This window comes from Suncus etruscus, chromosome 4 (assembly GCF_024139225.1).
Source record: "Suncus etruscus isolate mSunEtr1 chromosome 4, mSunEtr1.pri.cur, whole genome shotgun sequence".
In the NCBI taxonomy this organism is placed as follows: Eukaryota; Metazoa; Chordata; class Mammalia; order Eulipotyphla; family Soricidae; genus Suncus; species Suncus etruscus.
Genome location: NC_064851.1, coordinates 159758348 through 159781915, shown reverse-complemented (window position 1 = coordinate 159781915; position 23568 = coordinate 159758348). Strand labels below are relative to the sequence as shown.

General features: G+C 39.0%; 1 protein-coding gene and 1 non-coding gene across 2 annotated transcripts in view; one reads left to right on the top strand and one right to left on the bottom strand.

Moving 5' to 3' along the window:
* Positions 1–23568, top strand: part of PRDM6 (PR/SET domain 6) — a 125373-nt gene that overhangs the window by 34531 nt on the left and 67274 nt on the right. The gene's annotated exons all lie outside the window — the stretch shown is intronic.
* LOC126008483 (U6 spliceosomal RNA) lies at positions 2683–2789 on the bottom strand. Its single transcript, XR_007495811.1, has one exon. It is a non-coding gene; the product is annotated as a U6 spliceosomal RNA (small nuclear RNA).

Genomic DNA, 23568 nt, shown 5'->3' with positions numbered 1-23568 from the left:
ATTTAAGGTACATAGTGACAATGAATCAGAGCCATTCTCACCACCAGTGTTTTTCTCCCTCCACCCCTGTTCCCATCATACATTCCATATCTCCTTCATTTGTCCCCCGGGCTGCTAGTGTAACTGCTCCCTTCTGTGTATAGCTTGTTATAGATTGGGTATCAATTCTGTTGTCGTTGACTTTGGGTTTGGTGTTTTTAAGTCTGATCATTTTTATTTCCACTCAATGTTCATCAACTGTTTGGTCTTGGTACCATACATCGCCCCCGCCCTCCCAATTTATGAGGCAGAACAAGATGGTTCAAGTTACGTGGTTCTGTTGAAAAAAAAAAAGAAGAAAAAAACTGGGAGGAGTCCATTTAGAGGTTATAAATATCAATTTAAAAGAAGAAAGGGAATAAAGAAGAAAAATATAATGAACAAAAACCCCCCAGCAACTCCAAATAAAGCACAACAGTAATAACAACAACAACCAAATAGCAACCACAAGAATAAAAACAAAAAAAGAAGAAAAAGAAGGAAAAAAGAAAGGAGAGGCTTCTTCTTCTTCTTCTTCTTCTTCCTCCTCCTCCTCCTCCTCCTCCTCCTCCTCCTCCTCCTCCTCCTCCTCCTCCTCCTCCTCCTCCTCCTCCTTCTTCTTCTTCTTCTTCTTCTTCTTCTTCTTCTTCTTCTTCTTCTTCTTCTTCTATTATTATTTTTTTTTGGCATAGTTGGGGAAATTAGAAAGGGAATTCCCTTGGCCTAAGAGATACAAGGTTTCTCTGCCCTTGAAGCATACTGTCATGGGAACAACTACAGGCTCCATACACGCTAATTTTCACAACCCAAGGTCGTTTTTGGTGCCAGGAAACTTTCCGCTCTGTTGTGGATGATAACATTAGGCCTCTGTAGCTAGAGATCTTGGTATTTGCACAGGTCATAGGACAAAGTCTAGGATAGTGTGTTTCTTAATGATTCTAGCTAGAAGTTCTGTTCCATCACTGTTGTTGTAATCAGTCTTCTGTAATAAGTGGTCTTGGTATTTGCACAGATCCTAGGATGAAATCTAGGATAGAGTCTTTCTTTATGGTTTCAGAAGTTCTGTTCAGTCGCAGTTGTCAAAGTCAGACCTCTGGAATTAGAGATCTTCATTTTTGTACAAATCCTAAGCCGAAGCCTAGACTAGGGTCTTTCTTATTGGTTCCTGAATAAGTTCTGCCCAATCATGGTTGTCAAAGTCAGTCTTCTGTAGTTAGGGATCTTGGTTTTTGCACAGATCAAAGGACGACATGTCTTCGGATTTCATCTTACCAATAGGTGATGAGAGAGGGCAACCTGCTCTTAGATCAAGTTGTTACTGTTTCTTCATTGTCAGTATGTCATATCAAAACTGGCACAAGTTGGTGCCAATATTCTGAATTTCCCAGGGGCCAATTTTGTTCCTGGTGCTGTTGCAGGGAACTGTGTTGGTTCTATGTCTGGGATCTGGGGTTCGAGGTTGGATGGTCGCTGTCCATTCACATGGAGTCTAAGTTGGGTTCACATGACACATGTTCAGTGTGGGAGGCGCCACTGTGTTATAAAATGTATGGGTTCTTATCCCTAGTACATAAGAGCTTTTTTCTATCCATAAAATTTCCCCTTTTTAAGTATGCCTTTGCAAAAGGGAATGGTGCCATATTATATTGCTGGTGCATTTGGGGATAAGAATGATAGGCTACACAATCTCTGTGCCCTGTTTTGACCTGAGCTATTATTCCAGGCAAGACTTTTTCTTCTAGTTTCTGTAGCAAGTAGAACCAAAACAGGTAAAGTTAAAGAAAGTATACACACACACACACACACACACTCACACACACACACACACACACACACGAAGAAATTCATAAAAATAAATTTAAAATAATTAAAGAAAAAAGTGATGGAGGAGGCTACCTTTACATTTGGGAATAAATATACTGAGGTATTATTCTAGAGGTATTAAACATACAAAAGAAATATAGGCATCCTCATTAAGTCTTTTGAGATATTCTTGTGGGGGTGAAATCTAGGGCACATTTTCATCACACACCGTGGTCTTGTTGAGTTTGAGAAATGATTTACAGCAATAAGGGATCAGGTAGTGTTCTTGAGCTGGAGATCCTTCTGGAGCTAAATCTGGTAGCATGCAACAGCCACATTTAGGGGGCTGAGAAGAAGGGCCACATAGCATAAGTCAGCAGGAGTATGCGGAATGAGAGGGTGTCCTTTCACTTTGGGAGCTGGGTGGTGGCTTATTGGGGCAGGAGGTCGGTCTTGGTACCCAATGAATTAAAAACTGAGGGCAAAGAGGGTTAAATAAGGATGGATAATGGATCAGAACTGGGGGATGAGAGGATAGAAGGATTTCTGAAGAGGGGGAGGAGGGATAATATATGAGGGGGCTATATACATTATAGGCATGGATTGTTTACAATTTAGGTTTGCATATCAGAGAGGAGTCCACTGTATACTGTATGTCATGCCTGCATATTGACAGATATTAGATATATATTCTTAAGTTGTTGTTGGAGGCCTGACCCTCATAGGATGGGTCTGAGCTCTTAAGAAATAATTGAATTAAGAAAAGATGAATAATTAGCCTAGATATAGATTAAGAGAGAAAGGGAGAAGAAAAGATAAGAGAGAAGAGAGAAATAAGTAAATACAGTAAAATTTAGTTAAAAATATATGGAATGCTTAATGAATTTGTTTGTCATCCTTGCGCACGGGCCATGCTAATCTTCTCTGTATCGTTCCAATTTTAGAATATGTGCTACTGAAGGGAGCACACTATTTTTTTATCCCCACAAATGCACCTGATACCACTTGGCCCCAGCCACATTATCTTTTTTTTTCCCTTCTCACTTTTGTAGAACAATACAGAAATATTAGCTAAAACAAAGTAATTTATGTCCCAAGGACCTTGGAGAAAGGTGGGGGCCCTTGTCTAAAAATACAGATTAAAAAATGGGGTTTGACAGGGGTTTCTGTTGTTGTTTTTTGTTTTCTTGTTTGCTTGTTGCATTGGAGCAGCAAAGGTTGGAAAATTAGAAAGGAAATACCCCTACCCTAAGAAAACAGGGTGTCCCTATTCATGAAGCATTCTGTCATAAGGCTCCAAAAATACTGATAGTCCAACCTCAGGGTCTTTCTTCATATTCCCAGGAAAAGGTCTCAATTGCAGTTGTCACAGTCAGTCTCCTGTAATTAGAAGTTTTTGCACATAACCTATTTCAAAGCTGGGGTGTTATGGAGCATCCTCTGATTTCATCTTATTATTAGGTGATGAAGCAGGAATACCTGCCCTTAAAGCAAGTTGTTGCTGTTTTCTAGTTATTGGCATGTCATTTGAACCTACCCTGGAGCAAATCACTACCAGGATGGTATTAGGGCCTCCCCAGGTGGAAGTTTGTCTCCTGGTGTTGGTGCAGAAAACTGCTGGTTCATAGGATGAGATCCAAGGTTCAGGGCTGTACAGTCAGTGCTCCATCAACTGGGGCCTAAGTCAAGTCTCTGTAACAACTGTTCAGGATAAAGGGCACCCCTGTACTATAAAATTTGAGTTCCTATCCCTGTTTGATAATAACTTCTTTCTATACATAATATTTACCCATTTTAATGTGTTAATGCATAAAGGAACAATGCCACATGACACTACTGGTACCTACGGGGGTAAAAATAACAAGGTCACCAATCTTGTGGAGTCTGAAAATGGTTTGCAGAAGTCAGGGATCAGGTAGTATCCTCGAGCTGAGGGTCTCTCTGGAGCTGAATCTGGTGGCATGCAACAGTTGCCAGTGAAAACTGGCGCCAGTTAAGTGGGAGAAAAGGAGCCGCATAGGATGAATCAGCAGGAGCAGTGGTGGCAGCTTCTTCCCTGGCTGAGACAGGGCAGGCTGGGAAGCTGTCCGTTTGCCTTGGGAGTCAGCTGGCAGCTGGCTGTGGCAGGGGGAAGGTTTTGGTTCCTGAGGAGTTAAGAACTGAGGACCAAGAGGTTTAGATAGGGAGAAATAACACATCTGAGGTGCCACGGTAGAAGAGGATTGGTAAAGATATAGGCAGGGGAGTAGGAAAAGGAAGGGTTATATACAGGGACTATATACAACATAGAAAAACCTTATGTACAATACAGATTAGACAGCCAAAGAGGTGTCCGCTATATAAACACACACACACATATATTGAAGATCGATCCATAGGTTGCAGTCAAAGAACTGACCCATGTGAAGTGGGTCAGAGCGCTTTAAAAATATGAGGCCATCAGATCGGGGTGGGGGGGAAGTTTTTCAGTTTTTAGACAAAGTGTCATTGGTGAGAGTAAACTTTGCTGAAGAAAGGCTTCTGGGGATAGATTGTTTATGGAGCATTCCTAGAACAATCATGATTTTGACATCTAGAGTATTACATAGTATGATAATGAGCATTGTGAAAGTTGTCTACCCCATGAAGCATCATCCTACCAGATCTCCAGCATCCAGATTTCTTTCCTAAAAGCAAACTGAAAATGTGGGTATTGTGATATAATAGTAAACAAGCTTGAATTGAGAAAAAAGATAACAAAAACATACTCAATGAACAAGCAATATAGCATGAGTCTATGGTGTGCAGTTACGTATCCTAATGGTATCTTTGGACATAAACATTAGATTATATTAGCAGGCATAATCATATAGAAATGGATAGGTTAGAGGATTTTGTCAAGGCATTACCATAATGAGCACTGTATTTGGAATCTAATGTGATACAGCATTGTAATGAGAAATTAGGGCGACCAACCTATATCTCCAAAAGCCACTGTGAACAAAAAAGTTAAAGAGTTATTATAGGGATATTAAATTTAAGACTAAAACATTCTTTTAGTGAGCACTGTAGTGGGAGTCCATGGCCTCCAAATGCATTCTGCACCTGTTTTTGTGGATAAAGCATTAGAACATTATTATAGACATCTATAAAGAGCAATTGACTGAACACTGCTCAATCTTAAAACAACTCTATCTGTTGCTGCAGGTCTCTGAAGTAAAAAGGAGAATTCAGGATTCTTTTTTTGTTTTGTTTTTGGGTCACACCCGGCGGTGCTCAGGGGTTACTCCTGGCTCTCCGCTCAGAAATCATCCCTGGTAGGCTTGGGGGACCATATGGGATGCCAGGATTCAAACCACTATCCATCCTGTATCAGCTGCATGCAAGGCAAATGCCCTACCGCTGTGCTATCTCTCTGGCCCCAAATATAGGCTTTCTTGTTTCTCCTCTTTTACTGTTTGTTTCTTTCTCCTCACTAAATGGTGTCATAATTTTCTTTCTTTCTTTTTGATTTTGGGCCACATTTGGTGACACTCAGGGGTTACTCTTGGCTCTGCACTCAGAAATCTCTCCTGGGATGGGGATGGAGAGATAGCACAGTGGTAGGGCATTTACCTTGCACACAGCCAATCCGGGAAGGATGATGGTTTAAAACCGGCATCCCATATGGTCCCCTGTGCTGCCAGGAGCGATTTCTGAGTGGAGAGCCAGGAGTAACCCCTGAGTGTCACCGGGTGTGACCTAAAAACAGAATAAAACAAAACAAAAATCGATCCTGACCATATGGGACACTGAGGCATAAAACCAGGATCTATCCTGGGTCAGCCACGTGCAAGGCAAATGCCCTACTGCTGCACCATCGCTCCGGCCCCAGAATCATAATTTTTATTTCTATATAGTGGGATTTATTTCTCTTGTGGTGATTATATAATACTGAATAAGCTACTTTATGATGAATGTTAAGGTGCTTATTAAGTATAGAGACTCCCATTTTCTTTACCATTGTCTTAAGGACTGTCTTGAGGATCAGGGAGTTAGTGTTTAAAAAACTTCACTTGTGTTTTTAAAAGGACAATTCCAAAAGAGTAAAATTATTTAATTAAAAAATTTTTTGTTTTGGGGCCACACCCAGCAGTACGCAGGGGTTACTTCTGGCTCTGCTCCCAGAAATTACTCTTGACAGGCTCAGGTGACCAGTGGGATGCTGTAGATCAAACCTGGGTTGGCTACATTGCAAGGCAAATGCTCTCCCCACCATGCTACCACTTTGGCCCCCCAATTATTTTTATATACAATAGAGTCTCCAGAAAAGTTGCATTCTGTCCCATTTTGCAAAGTGAGCATCATAAAACTACAGGAGAAATTTCCTTGGTCACTGGAAACTGCATTTCCCTTACCATTTACATAGATTTTTATTTAATTTTTGGCTTTCGTTTATTTTATTTGATGTTCTTTTTAAAATAAAGTCTTTAATCGAATCACTGTAAAGTACACAGTTACAAAGTTGTTCATGGTTGAGTTTCAGTTATACATTGTACAGCACCCTTCACCAGTGCACATTTCCCACTACCAATATCCCCAGTTTCTTTCTCTCCCTCCCCTCTCACCTGTCTACATCTGTGGCAGACATTTTTCCTCTCTCTTTGCGTCTCTTTCTCTGTCTCTCTCTCTTTTCCTTTTAGGCACGGTAGTTTGCAATGTTGTTACTGAAGTGTACATCATTTACTTCCTTTCAGCATCCAGTTCTTGTCCAGAATCATCATTTCCAACTATCACTGTCACATTGGTCCCTTTTCTTACCTAACTGTAATCCCCTGTTATTTGTGGCAAGATTCCCACCATGGATTGGTTGGTCCTCTTAGCCCTCATCTCATTAAACAGATTTTAAAATATAAGCAGTAGAGAAGAAATATATAGGGAAAGAGTATAATAAATTCTCTTGTATCCAACATACATTATAAGAGTAATTTTACCCCCATTCTTTCTGTTTATTATTTGACTATATTCAGGGGTGTTTGGGGAGTAAGAGCAGGTGATGCTTAGAGCTGAGATGGAGCCAGAGATGAAATCAGGGCCTCCTTCATGCAGAGCCTAACCGACATCCATTTAAGCCATTCCCCAGTCTCTTTTGTCCCATCCTTGTTTCTTCTGTTCTCTCATTTCTATATTTCACTTAAAATTTTTTGTAATATTTTAGTTGAATGTTTAAAAAATCTAGATATGGCAACTTTTTACCAATACTTACCTTAACATCTACCTCTCAATGATATCTTAGGAAGAAATTACCAAACTACAGTATCATCTTTATATCCAGTAATATTTTCAATAAATTTTATATATAATACTAATATGGGTGATAATTTCTCATTCCTCAAAATATTTTAACAGTGAATTTGCAATAGTCTAAATTAATAATTAGATCAATCTATTTAGATGTCTAAATAGATTTATTTAGATTTCTAATTAATTAGAAAAAGCAAAATATTTATTTGGCTAAAATATCTCTTGGGTCTATTTTAATCTGTACTTAAGTAGTTGAAGTGCATTATGCATAAGTATTACATGTGTGTATGTATATTCTTACCTCTAACCTATTGCATACAAATCTAGTTATTTCATTCAATGGTCTGTAGTTTATTAAATTTCAAATTGGTTAAATAAGTTTGAGACCCTTTAAACAAAGGCACCTATATACATACCTTTAAAATGAATTTTATCTAGAGAAGCATACTTTTTAAAATATATGTAATCGTCATCTAATTCCTTCATTTTTTCTTTTATAAATGCAAATACTCTTTTTTTATTGGGTCTTCCTGAAATGGGACTCACTTCTCACAAGGAGAACAAGAGGGTGATTTAGGTTGTCTTTTTATGATTGCTGCTTTTTCTCCAGGTACTTAAGGAGTTTTGTACCATTTTTTGTTGAGAATACTTTTGTTGAGATATATTATATTATATATGTAGTTGACTTTCCTTGAACAAATGTTCAAAAGATGTGTAGAAGTAGGAATAAAAATTACCTGCACTACTCATATGAGTATTTTCAGTGTTTGATGCTGTTCGTTTATTTCTTAAGGATGCATATTGAGGGTAGGAAGGAAGCCTGGGACAAAAGTGGTTGGAAGTTGATGCTAGTGATGGAAATAGTATTAGGACATTATAAGCCTGAAACTCTATTATGAACAACTTTGTAAATCATGGTGTCTTAGTGAAAAAAAAAAACAATACATGACTGTAATCATACAACTATAATCATGTTTGTAATCACGGTGTTTAAATAAAGATTAAAAAAAAAAAAGAAAAAAAAGAAAAATAAAACTGTATTGGCACTACAGACAATGACCTGGATTGGACAAACTAGTTTGCCTGGAGCCTAGAGTTGGTCTTATGCCAGGAAACTTCAGGGGTAGGGTCTCCTTGTATTTAGGCCAAGGCTTTTCCTTTCCATGTCCCCCATATTTTGGTGGACCTATGCAAACAATAATTGCCACTCTAACACTGTGCTCCTTTGACTCTAAACCTTAAAAAAAAAAAAACGCTTAAACTTTTGAGGTTAACTTAAACTAATATGCATGTGCAAGGTAATGAAAAAAAACTACTATGCCTTCAAGTTTAAAGAGTTACATTTATGGCTTTAGACTACTTTGTGTACCGCTAAGAAATGTTATAATGTACTACAATCTGGGGTCTTGAGGGACAAAGTAATTGTACATGGGTTCTGTTTTAGTTTTCTTAATGTTCTTTGACTGTAAGTTAAAAATTAAGATGTCAGCAGGGGGCTTTCTTTTGAGAACTCTGTTTTTTCGGTGATTGTCCTTCCACTGTAACTTTACCTTGTCCTCTTTCTTTGCATCATTATTCACATAATTAAAAATAAATATATATATATCTTGCAAATAAAAAAGTCATCATGTGCAGGAATACACAGTAAGCTTATCAGAGTGGGAACTGAAGGGAAAGGCAGGACCCTCTGATAGAGAATGTGGGTTAGAAGATTGTATGCTTGAAATCCCATCATTAACATTATTGTAAACTGTGGTATTTAAAATGTACTAAATTAAATTTTTTTAATTAAAAAATTAATTTGAGCCTGGGAAAGTAGAAAAACAAACAAACAAACAAAAAAAAAAACAACCAGAAAATAAATACCACCAACTCATTAATTTTTAAGTCATGATATAGGCTTGGCGTGTTTTTATACATTTTTAAATAAGTGGTACCACGTAAAAGCATTTTGGTAAACTCAGTGGAAGACGGCACTTGTATCATCCTGGTATGGTGTCCTGGGCTCAGTCCCTGACATTAAAAACATTTTTTTAATTGTAAGGAATAAAGTCTAAAGTCTTACTATGGATATTTTCTTAGTTTTCAAATATGATTTATTGTAACTTTTTAAAAATATTTAAGTTAATGGCTATCCCCTTGCATTTATGTGTATGGTCTAATTATGGATACTTGCCTTGGTTATATATTATCTCTGTTATAGATAAACTCCATTACAGAATCTCTCTACATTTTCTATCAGCATATTTTCAACTGTTTTCCTAGTCATATACAAAAAATTATTCCCATTTTGATTTGATTTCTTTGTCCTTTGAATTGACTTTGAATTGACTTTCGAGTCCTCCTTCTTTCTCAATGAATGGATTTTATCACAGAATCTTAGTGAGGATATTCAAGGCCCATCAAATGAGATGATTCTGTGTGAGTCATAAATAGTTGGAAAGCTTGCTTTGAGTCTTGCAAAGCCAGCTTAGAAAGTCAAAACCTCATGTTTGTAACCAAGGTACTTAAATAAAGATATTATTGGGGAAAAAAAAGAAAGTCAAAATCTCAAACTTGACTCAATGACAAAGAATGATCTGAGTTCTTAAACTGTTTGTTAAATTGTAATATCCAACAGAATCATTTCAGATACCACATCAAGGCAACAATATCCTGAATTTATGTTCACAGGTGGTTGGGAGATTGCTCTTTTAAGTAGGGGCCAGGAATATTGCTCAAAGGGCTAAAACGTGTGCTTTGCATGTGGGACCCCTGGGTTCAATCTTTGGTACTGCCTAGTTCCCTAAGAAATTCCTGAGCTGGGAGTAGCCCCCCGTAAAAGACTACTGGACACAATTTCATGACTTCATTTTAGTGCCTTTCTTTTTCATCATTTATTTAAAACAATGCAAGCCAGGAGTGATTTCTGAGCACATAGCCAGGAATAACCCCTGAGCATCACCAGGTGTGGTCCAAAATGTCAAAAATCAAAAACCAATGCTGTAACGGGCAAATGATGTCTCAAATCCTGTGCTGTCATTCCTTTCTGATAACTTCGGACACCGAGCCCCTTTGATCTAGGCCTAAGGATATGTCCCAGGGTTTCTTATTTGCCATTTCTGGCCACCTTTGGTTTCGTCTCAGAGGCACTTCTCATTAGGATCAACTTAAGGCAGGAGAATGCAGAGTGGGAAGAGAGAGAACTGGGAAGTCTGAATATTTTGCAGCATCGGAGGCAGCCATGACTTGGATCCAGTCTTTGAACACTGCTCAGCAGGGAGGAATGAACCAAGTCAGGACAGAAGGATCCTACATTTGGAGCTGAGCGGCTCAGCTCTGACCTCTGATCTTGCAAGCTGGGCAGATTGTGACTTGAAGGGAAACTGGCTGTGCAACTCCGCTCAGCACTGCGGGCGGATATGCTGAGATACGACTCTAAATACATTTGCGACTGTTTATGTGGTCTAACAGGAAGACACAAGCTGGTGGTTTTATCAATAATTATTTCAGCAGAGATGGCCAGCAGGATAGTTCATACTCCCATGGAAATGATTTTTATCTTAAATTGTCCACTTTAGCCCTTCCCAGTGGTAGGATGGACATTGCCAAAATTCAGTTTACTTTGGTGCTGTTTAGACACACATCATATGGTGCTTTGTTTTAAAAGACCTCAAAGTATTTTTATGGACGTATTTACAGGAAGTTTGGACCTTAAGGAAGAAATATTGTTCGTTCATTGGTAAAATGTTTTTTTTTTTCCTTCAAGTCTCCCTTCTAAAGAAAATATTTCAGCTTCAAACTGGCACTAGATACAATGATTCTGCTCCTTCACAGATATAGTGTATAATTCAGAAAAGTTGCTGTTTTTGGCAGTCCCCCTGCCTTGAATTAGGTGGGATGGGGAATAGGGACTCATATGGCTCTACCCAGGAGAAAAGAAGACAAGTTTGACAGTAATGACATCTAAGACATTGCTGCATCCAGGAAATTTATGGTGGTGACCGGGCAAGTCTGGAAAGTTGGAAAGCTCTGTCATTTGTTAATTTATTGGCTGATGTGGCATGTTTTACTTTAGAAGACTGAACTCTGGCCTCTGAAAGGATATGTCTTCAAGCTCTTTATTTTATTCTTCGTAGAAAATATTTTCTGCTCGTGACTTTCTGAAGGAAAACAAGTAAGGGAGGAGCATGATAACCCATGTTTTTATGTCCAGATCGTTGTGGAGATAATTTAACTTTTTTGGCATTTTTCTTGTGTATTTCAGAGGTTTGAGACTAGACTTTATCTTTGTAGCTATATCCCTGGAGACTGGGAGTACAGAGAACTTATAAAATGTGTGTTTTTAAGTGATGTGATGCATTGCCCTGAAAACTCTCTCTTTACTCTGTGGAATCACACACCCATGTTCACATACCCAGGAATTCTCTTGGGTGTTATCATGAGCCGCTGTGGGGGTCTGTCGCGCCACTAACCCAGCTGGGCTTGTCGTCCATTTGAAGTCTCAGTGACTCAGCGTCTGTTTGGTTCAGGGGCCTCATTTAAATGGTGGTATCATCAATCACTCCATTTTTTAATCATTTGAGTAGCAAACACCCCAAAGCATTAAAGTTAAACAATGTTAATGGGGATTTAGTGTTGAGGCCATTGTTTTAATATGACAAATGGCCGTGCATGAAGCTGCGTAGCACAGTTTATTTATGCAGACATAATTAGGTCTTTGAAATGAAATACAGAGTGAGGCATTTGCCAGAAATTCATAGTCCACTTGACGTGGCCCCTCCTCCAGTCACATGGCTCCCATGTGCCTGATAGGCTTAAAGCAAAATGTCCATGCGATGAAGGCTTGTTAGGCTCAGCACAGAAGTTACCTGATCATCAGAATGGATCTCTGTGCTCCTCCATTTCATTAATCCTGTGAGTGGGTGGCAGGTGGAGGGTGGTTTTCAGTCATAGAGACGACAGTAGAAAGAGAAATTAATTTAGAGTTTTAAATATTTGACAAAGAGCTTGGCCCCACAGGGAGTTTTGTACTCTGTAGGAGTCAGCAGCAATGAGTAGAGAGAACTATGAATTTTCAAGAGAACTATGGATGCCCTTTCCCTGACATCTTGGGAACAGCATCTCTACATGTGCTCATTTTCAAAACTGTTCTTGTCATAGCCATATAGTCTTGCTTCCATCCCTGCATATTTATTCTGGAATGTATATGTGTGTAGGGATAGAAAATCTGGCCTTTATTTTTTATTTATGGCTGTACCAATATCTATAGCTCATGCCTGCTTTGCTAGCTAGGCTGTAGGGTTGAGTGATATTGTAGACAACTTCTGGGAAGGAAGACTGAATACTCTAGAAGCTCTGACAAATTCATTTGAGCTTCTCACCCTGGTTCATGTTAACTAGGCCCCATTCTCCCTTGTTAATTAAAGAGCACATCGGGTCTGTCAAGATAGATAGAAAAAGGGACCTGGGCCTGCTGCCATGGTGACGCATCATTGAAGATGTAGCATGGCTTTAAGCATTTGAAGGATGGGAGTTGTTGACCCTAAAAGATCATGATTTTTTTCTGGTGACGCTTTGAACATCTCTGTAGTATTGAAAGGCTGAGACCGCCAGCAGGGCCTAGAGGACCAAATGTTTGGGATGAACATTTTCTTTGTGCCTAGTTAATTACAGAAATAAGTTCCTGCCATACCAGAAAAAATACACATGCTCTAAAATCAACCCAGGCATCGATTCTCTTTAACCAAGTTCTGTCTTGTGTAAGCAAAGTGCACCTCTCAGACACCAGAGAACTCTTACTTCCACATTCCTGTTATAGGAAGGAGAATTTTCTGAGGCACTAGAAAGAATTCCAAAGGTTTGATACCTCATCTTACCTTGCTTTCAAGAAAGAAGTCTTTTAGCAACTCACCTGTTCCTAGCCTCCCAAGATTTAACATCAGAATTGGGATCATCAGTGTTTCTTTTGTGTGTTTTATATTGTGACCTCAAGTGGTTTCTTCAGTTGGTATGAGAAAACTTGGAAAGACATGTTGTTTAGATATGTAGGACTTTGCAGTAAATGTTCCTGAAATCCAGACTCCATAAATATGAAAAAATAAAATAAAATAAAAACAAAAACCATGCTAGTCCCAATACTGACTTTCTTTTGCCTTTTCTTGTTGAGAAAAAACTGAAGTGGAAATTAAAAAAAGTGGAAGAAGTTTGGGAAAAGTTCTCAAAATCACTGGAACTCTGAGTTGGAGGGTAAAAGAGCTCTTTTGTATAGCATCATTGAGAGAAGGAAATCGAGAAGTTGCCAGTAGGTTTAAGAAACAAAAAGCAGGGGCTGGAGAGATAGCATGGAGGTAAAGCGTTTGCCTTTCATGCAAGAGGTCATCGGTTCGAATCCCAGCATCCCATATGGTCCCCTGTGCCTGCCAGGAGCAATTTCTGAGCATGGAGCCAGGAGTAACCCCTGAGCACTGCCGGGTGTGACCCAAAAACCACAAAAAAAAAAAAAAAAAAAAAAAAAAAAGAAACAAAAAGCAAAAAGCATGGGCCAGAGGGCTAGCACAATGGTAGGGCGCTTGCCTTGCACACATGTGATCCAGGACAGATGGTGGTTCAAATCCCAGCATCCCATATGATCCTCCATGCCAGCAGCAATTTCTGAGCACAGAGCCAGGAGTGGCCCCTGAGTGCCACTGGGTATGACCCCTCCCCCCCATAAAACCAAAACAAAACAAACGAAAAAGCAGTATGAGAATGAAACATTTTTAAGATTAAGTGTTTTAATCCTTAAGTTAACTTTAGAACTGTGCCTGGGAATAGAATAAAGGGATTTTGATTCTATGAAAATTTTTAGGAAAATGATTCTCTAAAGAGTCTCCTCAAATAAAGTGTTAATAAAAAGTTATTTAAGTTGGGCTGGTGCGGTGGTGTTAGAGGTAAGGTGTCTGCCTTGCCAGCGCTAGCCTAGGATGGACCGAAGTTCGATTCCCCGGTGTCCCATATGGTCCCCAAGCCAGGAGCGACTTCTGAGCGCATAGCCAGGAGTAACCCCTGAGCTTACTGGGTGTAGCCCAATAAAGGGGCCGGCGAGGTGGTGCTAGAGGTAAGGTGTCTGCCTTGCAAGCGCTAGCCAAGGAAGGACCGTGGTTTGATCCCCCAGTGTTCCATATGGTCCCCCCAAGCCAGGGGCAATTTCTGAGCACTTAGCCAGGAGTAACCGCTGAGCATCAAATGGGTGTGGCCCGAAAAACAAAAACAAACAAAAGAAAGTTATTTAAGTTTACATTGAAAGGCTAGTGCATGAAGACGTGTAAAAAGTACTTGCCTTGTGTGTGACTGACCAGATTTAATCTTTGAACACTGCAGGAGTGATCCTTGAGTACAGAATCAAGAGATTCAACCTCTAGAGGCTGGAGAGAAAACACAGTGGTAGGGCATTTGCCTTGTACACAGCTGAACTGGGACAAACCTGGGTTTGATTTCTGGCATCCCATATGGTCCCCTGAGCCTGCCAGGAGCGATTTCTGAGTGCAGAGCCATGAGTAATCCCTGAGTGCTAAACCAAACCAAAATTAAACAAACAAACAAAGAAGAACCCTAAGCATGGCCAGTTGTAGCCTCAAAGCAAAAATAATTGTAAATCACATTAAATCTTGGACTCGGTATATGTAGGTTATCAATGAACAAGAGGCATCATTTCATTCTAAGCATCTTCATATTCCAGTAGTTGTTCATTAGACTTGTAAATCTACCCTAAACCCACTGAGCAAGAGGTTTGGAAAACACTCAGTGTTGTAAAGAATAACAAAGTTTTAGGACTTCAAACGATGGTGGTTTGAATTTCCTAAGCACATTTCTATTTTCTCGAAAGTGTCTGCTGTACAGGGAATTACCTTTATGTGAAAAGAGCCATCAAGGGTCATTTAAGGCCTCAGTAAATCTTGTCTGTGTGTTCAAATTCTAGCTCCACCTTGTGTGACTTTTAAGTTTCTTTAAAGTCCCTCCCCGTCCTTTCTCCTCTCCCCTTTCCTCCCTCCCTTTCTCTTTTTCTTTCTCTTGTCCCATTCTTTCTCTTCCTTTTCCCTCTTTGCCCTCCTTAAATCACCTCAAGCTTCCTAAAGCCACCAAGTTCCATTGAAATTTTAATTTCTCTCAGATTGTTTTTCATTTGGAAAATGAGGAAAACCAATCTTACCTAATTTTGAAAAAAAAGAAATGAAATTGAGTTCTGTAGCATGTTACTTGTCACGTGTAGTAAGGTCACTGTAAATGTTATTTTGTATTTCAGAATTATCAGGCATGTGAAGTTTTGTGTCATTTAAGATATGAGTCAGAGAGGGATCAGCAAATCTGGTATTTCCAACCAGAGCTAGCCTATTTCTAATCTAGTTCTTGATTATAAAAATAGAATCAGTGTTAACTGGCAGCCAACTATCCTCCTCTCTTCCCCCCTCCTCTTTCTTTTAGTCTCTTTCTCCACAACATTTAGTTAACATCTTAAAGAATGAGGAAATGCTCAGCATGAGGAATAAGTAATTTCTTAATACACATCAGCACATTCAGGTTAGAATCTGGCTCAGAGACCCTCTTTGTGTATTAGCATTATTTACATTTTATTTTAAAGTATTTTAAAATTATAAAACCTATGTTTCCATTCAAGTGTTTTCAGCATTAAGAGATTAAAATTGCATTCAAGGGGCTGGAGAGATAGCATGGAGGTAAGACGTTTGCCTTTCATGCAGTAGGTCATTGGTTCGAATCCCAGCATCCCATATGATCCCTGAGCCTGCCAGGAGCGATTTCTGAGTGTGGAGCCAGGAGCAACCCCTGAGCCCTGCCTGGTGTGACGACCCCCCCAAAAAAAAACAGAAAATAAAAACAAAAACAAAAACAAAAAACAAATAAAATTGCATTCGAGCCAAATGATAGTCAATAGCAGTAGTCCATCCTCTCTGGATCATCTGATTGAGCTGGAATCCCTCTTGTTTTCCTTCTCACAATGGCACAGCACTCTGCTCTTCTGCTTAGTGCTATCTGCAAAGAACACATATCACTCATACAGCCATGTACCAGGAATTGTTCTGTGTATTTAGTACGTATTACTCATCTTTGGTTTAGATATTTAGTTTTGTCCTTTCTTACTTACTCATCTTAATTCTAGAAACGACACTCTATCTAGGGTGGCTGGGTTATTCCCATTTTACACATAACAACCTGAACCTTTATCTATCATGACACTACAAAGTACTATAGTTATATATTTAAAAATCAACCTCACTCAGTAGATGAAATAAAAAATTTCTTAGGTCAAAGGGAGATAAATGGGACCCTTCATTTTTAAGTAGGCACCTGGGTGTGTCCTGGGGACTGATGTGGTTTATTACTTGAGCTGTCTTCCTGGTCCTCTAGCCCCAAGTTTTGATAAACATTTGCCGCAAGCACTGTGATGATAACAAATTACTCACAGATAAATAATGTTTTATGTGCCCAGTAGAGAGTTGAGTATTTTCATTCAAATGGGACAACCTCTTTTGTGTTTTCACTTTTTTGTTCTGTTTTCTTCTTTTGATTGTGAGGCCACACCCTTGCTGTGCTAGGGCTTACTTCTGGCTCTGAACACAGGAATCATTCCTGATACTGCTCCAGGGATCTCTTATGAGATGACAGAATTGAACCCAGGTGGGCTGTGCTTTATGTAAGGGAAATGTCTTAGCCACCATATTGTCTCTCAGCTCCCTATGTCTATATTTTAATCTTTCAGATTAGCATGACCTTAGATGAATTGTTAGCCTTTCAGTTCCTTGAGTGCCTCAGAGGCAAAATAGACCTAAAAACAGCATCTTTCCCATTAAGCAGTTTGAAGATGAAATGAACTAAAACATATGATCAACCTGAAAGACAGTGCCCAGGTACAGAGGAAGAGGCCTCTCCATATTCTTGGTCATTATCATTTATAACCTGGATTTGTCTCATTCTCAAGTAATGCTCTTTTTTTTTTCCTTCTTGTTTTTTTTGGGTCACACTGGCAGTGCTCAGGGGTTACTCCTGGCTCTCTGCTTAGAAATTGCTCCTGGCAGGCTCGGGGACCATAGGGAATGCTGGGATTCAAACCACCGTCCTTATACATGAAAGACAAATGCCCTACCTCCATGCTATCTCTCCGGCCCCAAGTAATGCTCTTTTATAACATCTATTTTCCTTTTTAAAAGTTTCTTTTCATTTTATATAATTTTGCTATTGAGGCCACATCTATTTTTCTTTTTAAAAGTTTCATTATTTAAAAATTTTGCTTTTGGGGCCACATCCTGTTGTATTCAAGACTTACTCTTAATTTTTGTGTCTCTCCTGCCAGTGCTGGGGGTGGGGTACTATGAGTAGTATTAGAGATTAAATTGGAGTCAACCACATGTAAGGCCGGTGTCTTAATTGCTTCAGTACCTTTTTCATATTTTAATAAAAATTGTATGTCCTGAAAATGTATGACATGATGATGGTATAGCTACACATGAACATAGGGCAATGTTTATTGAATCAAAATAATGAGCACATTTCAGAGTTACCATCTCTGTACATGTGTGTGAGAGATGAGCCCCCACGATGTACTGTCTTCGCATGTTGTTAGTATTAGACACCCTATTATCAAGTGCAGTCAATATACATTCACTTCTTCATAGTACACGTTATCTCTCAATGTTGAAGTAGAACTGAACTCAACTTGCTTTATTTGTCTCTTAAGCTTCATTCGAACCTGGTGGGCTTTTCAGCATGGAGAATCCATTTCATTTCTCACAAGCTGTGGCGTAGAAGTGTGGGGAGACCCTGCAGACCCTTCAGCATGAGAATTCCTGCCAGTTCACTCTTCACAGAAGCAGGATCAACACATTCCTTACTAAGAAAGGAGGCCTTAGGTGGGGCTTTTTTGTTTGGTTCTTCTTCCTAACTTATCAAAGAGGAGTTTTTCCAGGTCTGCCTGTTCTCCAAGTATCTTCTAATGGGTTTCCTTGTTTAGTTTTTCACAAGAGCAGGAACATCAGCTCTGTATCTCTGGTGGAGCGCTTTCTAAGTGTGTTGACGTTTCAGGGAGTGGGGCCTGTTGCTAGAAGCACTGGTGTTTTGGGCAGAGTGGAGGCCCAGAGTCTGAGCAGAGGGGTTCTATGGAATAGTGTCCAAGTATAATTCCTAGCATGATGCAGTACGCTTGCTCTGCATTTCTCTTATCCTCATTTTAGAGGCTCACTTATTAGGGTTTTTTTTCTTTGCATATGTTACTTATTTTTTTCTAATAGAGATATTGTTTGTTTGTTTGTTTGTTTTGGGGTCACACCCGGCAGCGCTCAGAGGTTCTTCCTGGCTCTATGCTCAAAAATCACTCCTGGCAGGCTCAGGGGACCACATGGGATGCTGGGACTCAAACCACCATCCTTCTGCATGCAAGACAAACACCCTACCTCCACGTCATCTCTCCAGCCCCATCCAATAGAGATTTTTGTAGTGTTGAGATTTGATAAACTCTGCATGTTTTATTCCCTGACCCCTCCACCCCATATTTATAAGGGTCATATCCAGCAGAGCTTGGCTTAAGTGGCCGGTAGTTTTGTGGATCTTGCATGTGCTGGGCACGTACTCTACAGCTTAAGTGATCTCCCCAGCACTTCTATCTTATCTTGAACAAATATCTTGAACAAGAATACTATTTTCTGACAAGCAGAATTTTGTCTATTTTGTCTTCTAACCCTCAAAGTCTACCATATTTTAGAATCATCACCCTAGTAAGGACCTTATTAAGGAAAGAATACATTTCATGTTTTGAAATGAAGATACAAAGTCAATGATGAGACCACTATGAATTTGAGGGGGGGGGGAAAGTAATGACTTTGGGCCAGTCAATGACAATGGGAGAGTGCATGCTTCAAAAGTGGCTTTGATCTGGGGCAGAGGTCCTCAAACTGAGGCCTGTGGGGCCACATATTGTATCATTTTGTCTCTTCACTTCAAAATAAGATATATGTAGTGCACATAGGAATTTATTCATAGTTTTTGTTTTTACTATAGTCTGGCCCTCCAGCAGTCTGAGGGACAGTGAACTGGCCCCCTGTTTAAAAAGTTTGAGTACCGGGCCCGGAGAGATAGCACAGCGGTGTTTGCCTTGCAAGCAGCCGATCCAGGACCAAAGGTGGTTGGTTTGAATCCCGGTGTCCCATATGGTCCCCCGTGCCTGCCAGGAGGTATTTCTGAGCAGACAGCCAGGAGTAACCCCTGAGCACCGCCGGGTGTGACCCAAAAATCAAAAAAAAAAAAAAAAAAAGTTTGAGGACCACTTATTTGTGGCATTGCATATGTTCACATTTGCATATGCATGCTTGCATGTTTGTGCGCACACAGGCCTAATAACAACAACCAGAAAATTCTATGCTAATTCCTGTTCTTCCTTGTTCATAGCCCTGGTGAAAATAAACACCTTTGTCATAGTCTTCTTTCCATTTAAAACTAATTTTGTAGGTTTTGCATTTTTGCCCAACTAAGGGGGAGAGTATAGGAATTTCATAGAAGTTGCATGTAAATTCTTTCTAAACAAACATGCATTTCTCCTATAACAGAGAAATAATCCTCTTCTGCTAGAAGTTTTCTTCTTTTGAAGCAGTCAGAGACAAATTTCACCATCAGAAAAAAAAAAAAGAAAGTAGTTCTGTAGTTCCGTACACTTTCTTAAAAAAGAGATTAAGAGACAAAAACAAAGCACAAGAAGAAAATCTTTTTTTTTTTTTTTCATTTAAAGTCAAAATTAGCATTGCAAATACAATCCAGAACTTGTGAGCTGTCACTTATGGGGAACCATTTGATAAATTGGATCTTGATATTTACAAAATCTATTAAAGTACAACCAATAGTGTGTTTGTTTATATGTTGACAAGATGATATACACTCTGAAGGTCAAGGGTGATGTGAATTGTTATGGTGTTCTTGTCAAAGTTGTTCAAAATAAAGTGGGGGGAGTCTAAGGAGTTTTGATGGAGTAATGGCTTTACTGTGTGATAGCGAATGCAAAGAGCCTCTTGAAAAACTTCAGTTGATTTGAAAGGAAAATCTCTGATGTGTATCAATCAAAAAAAACTTGCTTGCACGTGTAAAAAAATTGGCAGATCAAATGGAAAAACAAATAGTGAAATTAAACAAAAGCATTGATTTAACTTCTTGGGTGGCTTATCAAATGCCATCATGAGCTTTTCTTCTGTTTTGTCACTTATTAATTACCTTCTTTTATCAAACCAGGTCAGGATCACTTTACAGACATTTTGGGTTACTTCTGTTCAAATAATTCCCCAAACTCAGTTACTTTGTCATTTTACCAAAGGTCTAATTGTCAGCCAAGCTACAGTTCTGTTCCCCTTGTTAAACACACACACACACACACACACACACACACACACACACACACACACACACACACACACACGTACATCCACTCACTCAATATATCTGAAAAATAAATGTAAGTGAAGCTTATGTAATCTTTTTTTAACATGATTTTTTTTTCTACGTTTGGCCTCCTTGTTTTCTTTTGCTTAACAATTGTCATAGGCTTAATTATTGGAGGCATTAGCTCAAAAAAGTGATGCCAAAAAATGTCAGTACATTCAATTTTAGTTAAGTTTTTCAATGGAGATCTTTATTGTACTGTTTCAAACCAGCATCTGGAAGAAATTGAGTGAAAATTATAGATGTTAATTTGTAGGTGATAGATTAAGCTTCCTTCAAAGAACGGATCAGTGTATAGTCTATGAGCAAAATATGAGCTGGGCTAAGTAGATTGAGATTCCCCACATCTATTTAGAAAGCATTTAGATTTTTATGTCTTTTAAATTATAGTAGCAGACAGAGACAGCTGATTTATAGGTATGTTTAAAATTATTTTTGAAAGGAACTGAACTATTTTTATGTGTATGTCATAAAATAGATTGATTAAATGAAGTTAAGCCAAAATAACTGTAAACAGGCATAAAAATAATAACTCCCATCTCCACCAATCATTTTTGGTATAAGATTTCTGCTAAACAGTATGTAGTTTATCTTCCAGGAATTGATTCTTGGAGTACATTTCAATATATTGGTTCATTTCCAGTTGCTGTCCGGTGTATAGAGGTGTGGGATTGAGGGGTATGTGAGACATCAGTGTTTTAAGAAGCTAATCGCATTGCAGTGAGAGACCTTTCACCTGAAGTAGATGGCACAAGTGGTAAGGGCAAGAGATATTTATCCCATTAAATGCAAATACATAATTGAGAAAACCCACCTGATCCCAATTTTCCTTAAAATAGTTTAAAACAAACTGCTAAATACAAATTACAATGGTTGTCCTGGTTTAAAGGCTGACGGTACTTGCCAAAGTGTGCACAATTGCTCGTTTACTCAGCCTGGAAACCGCTGTCGAGGCCAACTCTTCCATGCAAATTCTTGTCCCAGAGATGTGCATAAAGCTAACTTTTCCTGCAAGCATTTAAAACCATTTCTTTTCTGATAAAGGCACGGAAATAAGCGACTCTGATACAGCAGGATGTGGAAAATCTTTAAGGCCACCTGGGGTGGTGATAGTCACCCAATTTGCTTTTGAAAAGGCAAAAACAAATGGAGTGGAGAAGCATTCTAGGCTATGGAATGAATAAAGGACAGATCTGTCCCTCTACACTTATGTCCAGGGAGAATAGTTTACTCTCCAATACAAAGCCTATGGGTTTCATCAAGCTCTTTAATGGTTGATCTTGAAAGTGCAACATAACGTCCCAAACCTTAGCCCTAACCCCCGGGAAAGATCTCTAAACTATCACTAAAGCTGATTAATCACCCCTGACTGCTTTGAAATAAAGTAAATAATTTAAGAATGAAAGTGTCTGTATTCCATTATCAAACTCATTAAGTCATCTAAAAAAGCCACATTTTGGGTGACTTTCTAAATTCCTTGGACTCTGTTCACGCACATTTCACACCCCCACCATGTTTCACAAATATTAAAATAACCAGACCAATCCATTTGGACAGCAGAGTTCAAGGTAATTATTTTAGAATTTCATTAGTTTGTTTCGCTAACTATCACATTGCCCTGGATTATATGTGTTTTTAAAATGATTACTTTTCACTAAGTAAAGGAAATTAAAATATGAAAACTCTACTTGCAGATAAGTGAAACTTCTGTGTTTGGCCATTTCTCATTGTTTTGCTGGATGTGCCTGGAAATTTCAGAGTTCTCTGTTCAACGAGTGATTTGATGGCTTGAGAGAGTCTGAGGGGGAAGATTTCAATGATGAGAATGTATTTTTTAGTCCCATTGCACTCGAAAGTCAAAATTTTATCTCCTTTTGGAAATCATCCTATTTCCAAGTTTTCAGTTTTGCGGTGGTAACCCTTGGTCTTTGTGTTTATCTTTTGGCAGAGGCATGTGGTGTCATGGATTCAGTGTAGGTACATAATAAACCTTAACGCTTTTCTTTTGTTCTCTTACTGTTCTAACATGTTTATAGGTCATGTTGGCTGAGAATGCCTATAAAATAGACATTTTTAACTGAATACAGTAGAAGCTTATAAAATAGATACACACGAATCCAAAGAGTTTGTTATTTGTCTCTATTCTTCTGGAGAAGACTAGAACTTTAAAAAGAACCAAAATTCCATCTGGAAAACGAAGTAGCAAGTAAATCTAAAGATTATAAGCACATTATTTAGTTCATTTGACTCTAGTTGGAAATTTTTGACCACAATTTTTCTTCTTAATTTGAGTCCTCTTTCTTTTTCTGTTGGAGGATGTAACAGTATTTGGCTTTTTTCGGTTGCTTTTAGTACTCTTGAAAGATTTACTATTACAGATTTTATGTAAAATGTAGATAAAAGAATAGATGTTGTGGTGTATGTCTTCTTAATTTCCTGATTCTTTTCTATCCATTTATTTTCCATTTTATTTTTTTTTATTCTCTCTGTGTCTCCTACTGATCTCTCCATGCTCTCATAATTCTGCCAGCAAAATGTGCAGAGGAACCACAGGAGATGAGAGATACCTGCAATCTAGTGTGGTGCGGGTGCAAAAATTTATACTCGGCAGTCAAATTCTTCTGGCTCCCTCCCCTTCCTGGCAGTGTTGCTTCTTTTTTAGTATCTGGGTTGTGGGGTATGAATTTGGGACACATCTAACAGTGCACAGGGCTTACTCCTGACTCAGTGCTCAGGGAACCTTTTGTAGTTAGTGCTGAAGATTGAAGTAGGATTAGCTGCATGCTATGTAAACTAAGCGTCTTAACCCCACTACTGTCTGATTTCTGACATTGCTGTTCTTTTTTTTTTTTTTTTGGGGGGTCTCACCTGGCAGTTCTCAGGGGTTACTCCTGGCTCCATGCTCAGAAGTTGCTCCTGGCAAGCACGGGGACCATATGGGACACCGGGATTTGAACCGATGACCTTCTGCATGAGAGGCAAACGCATTACCTCCATGCTATCTCTCCGGCCCCTGTTCTTTTTTTTTTTTAA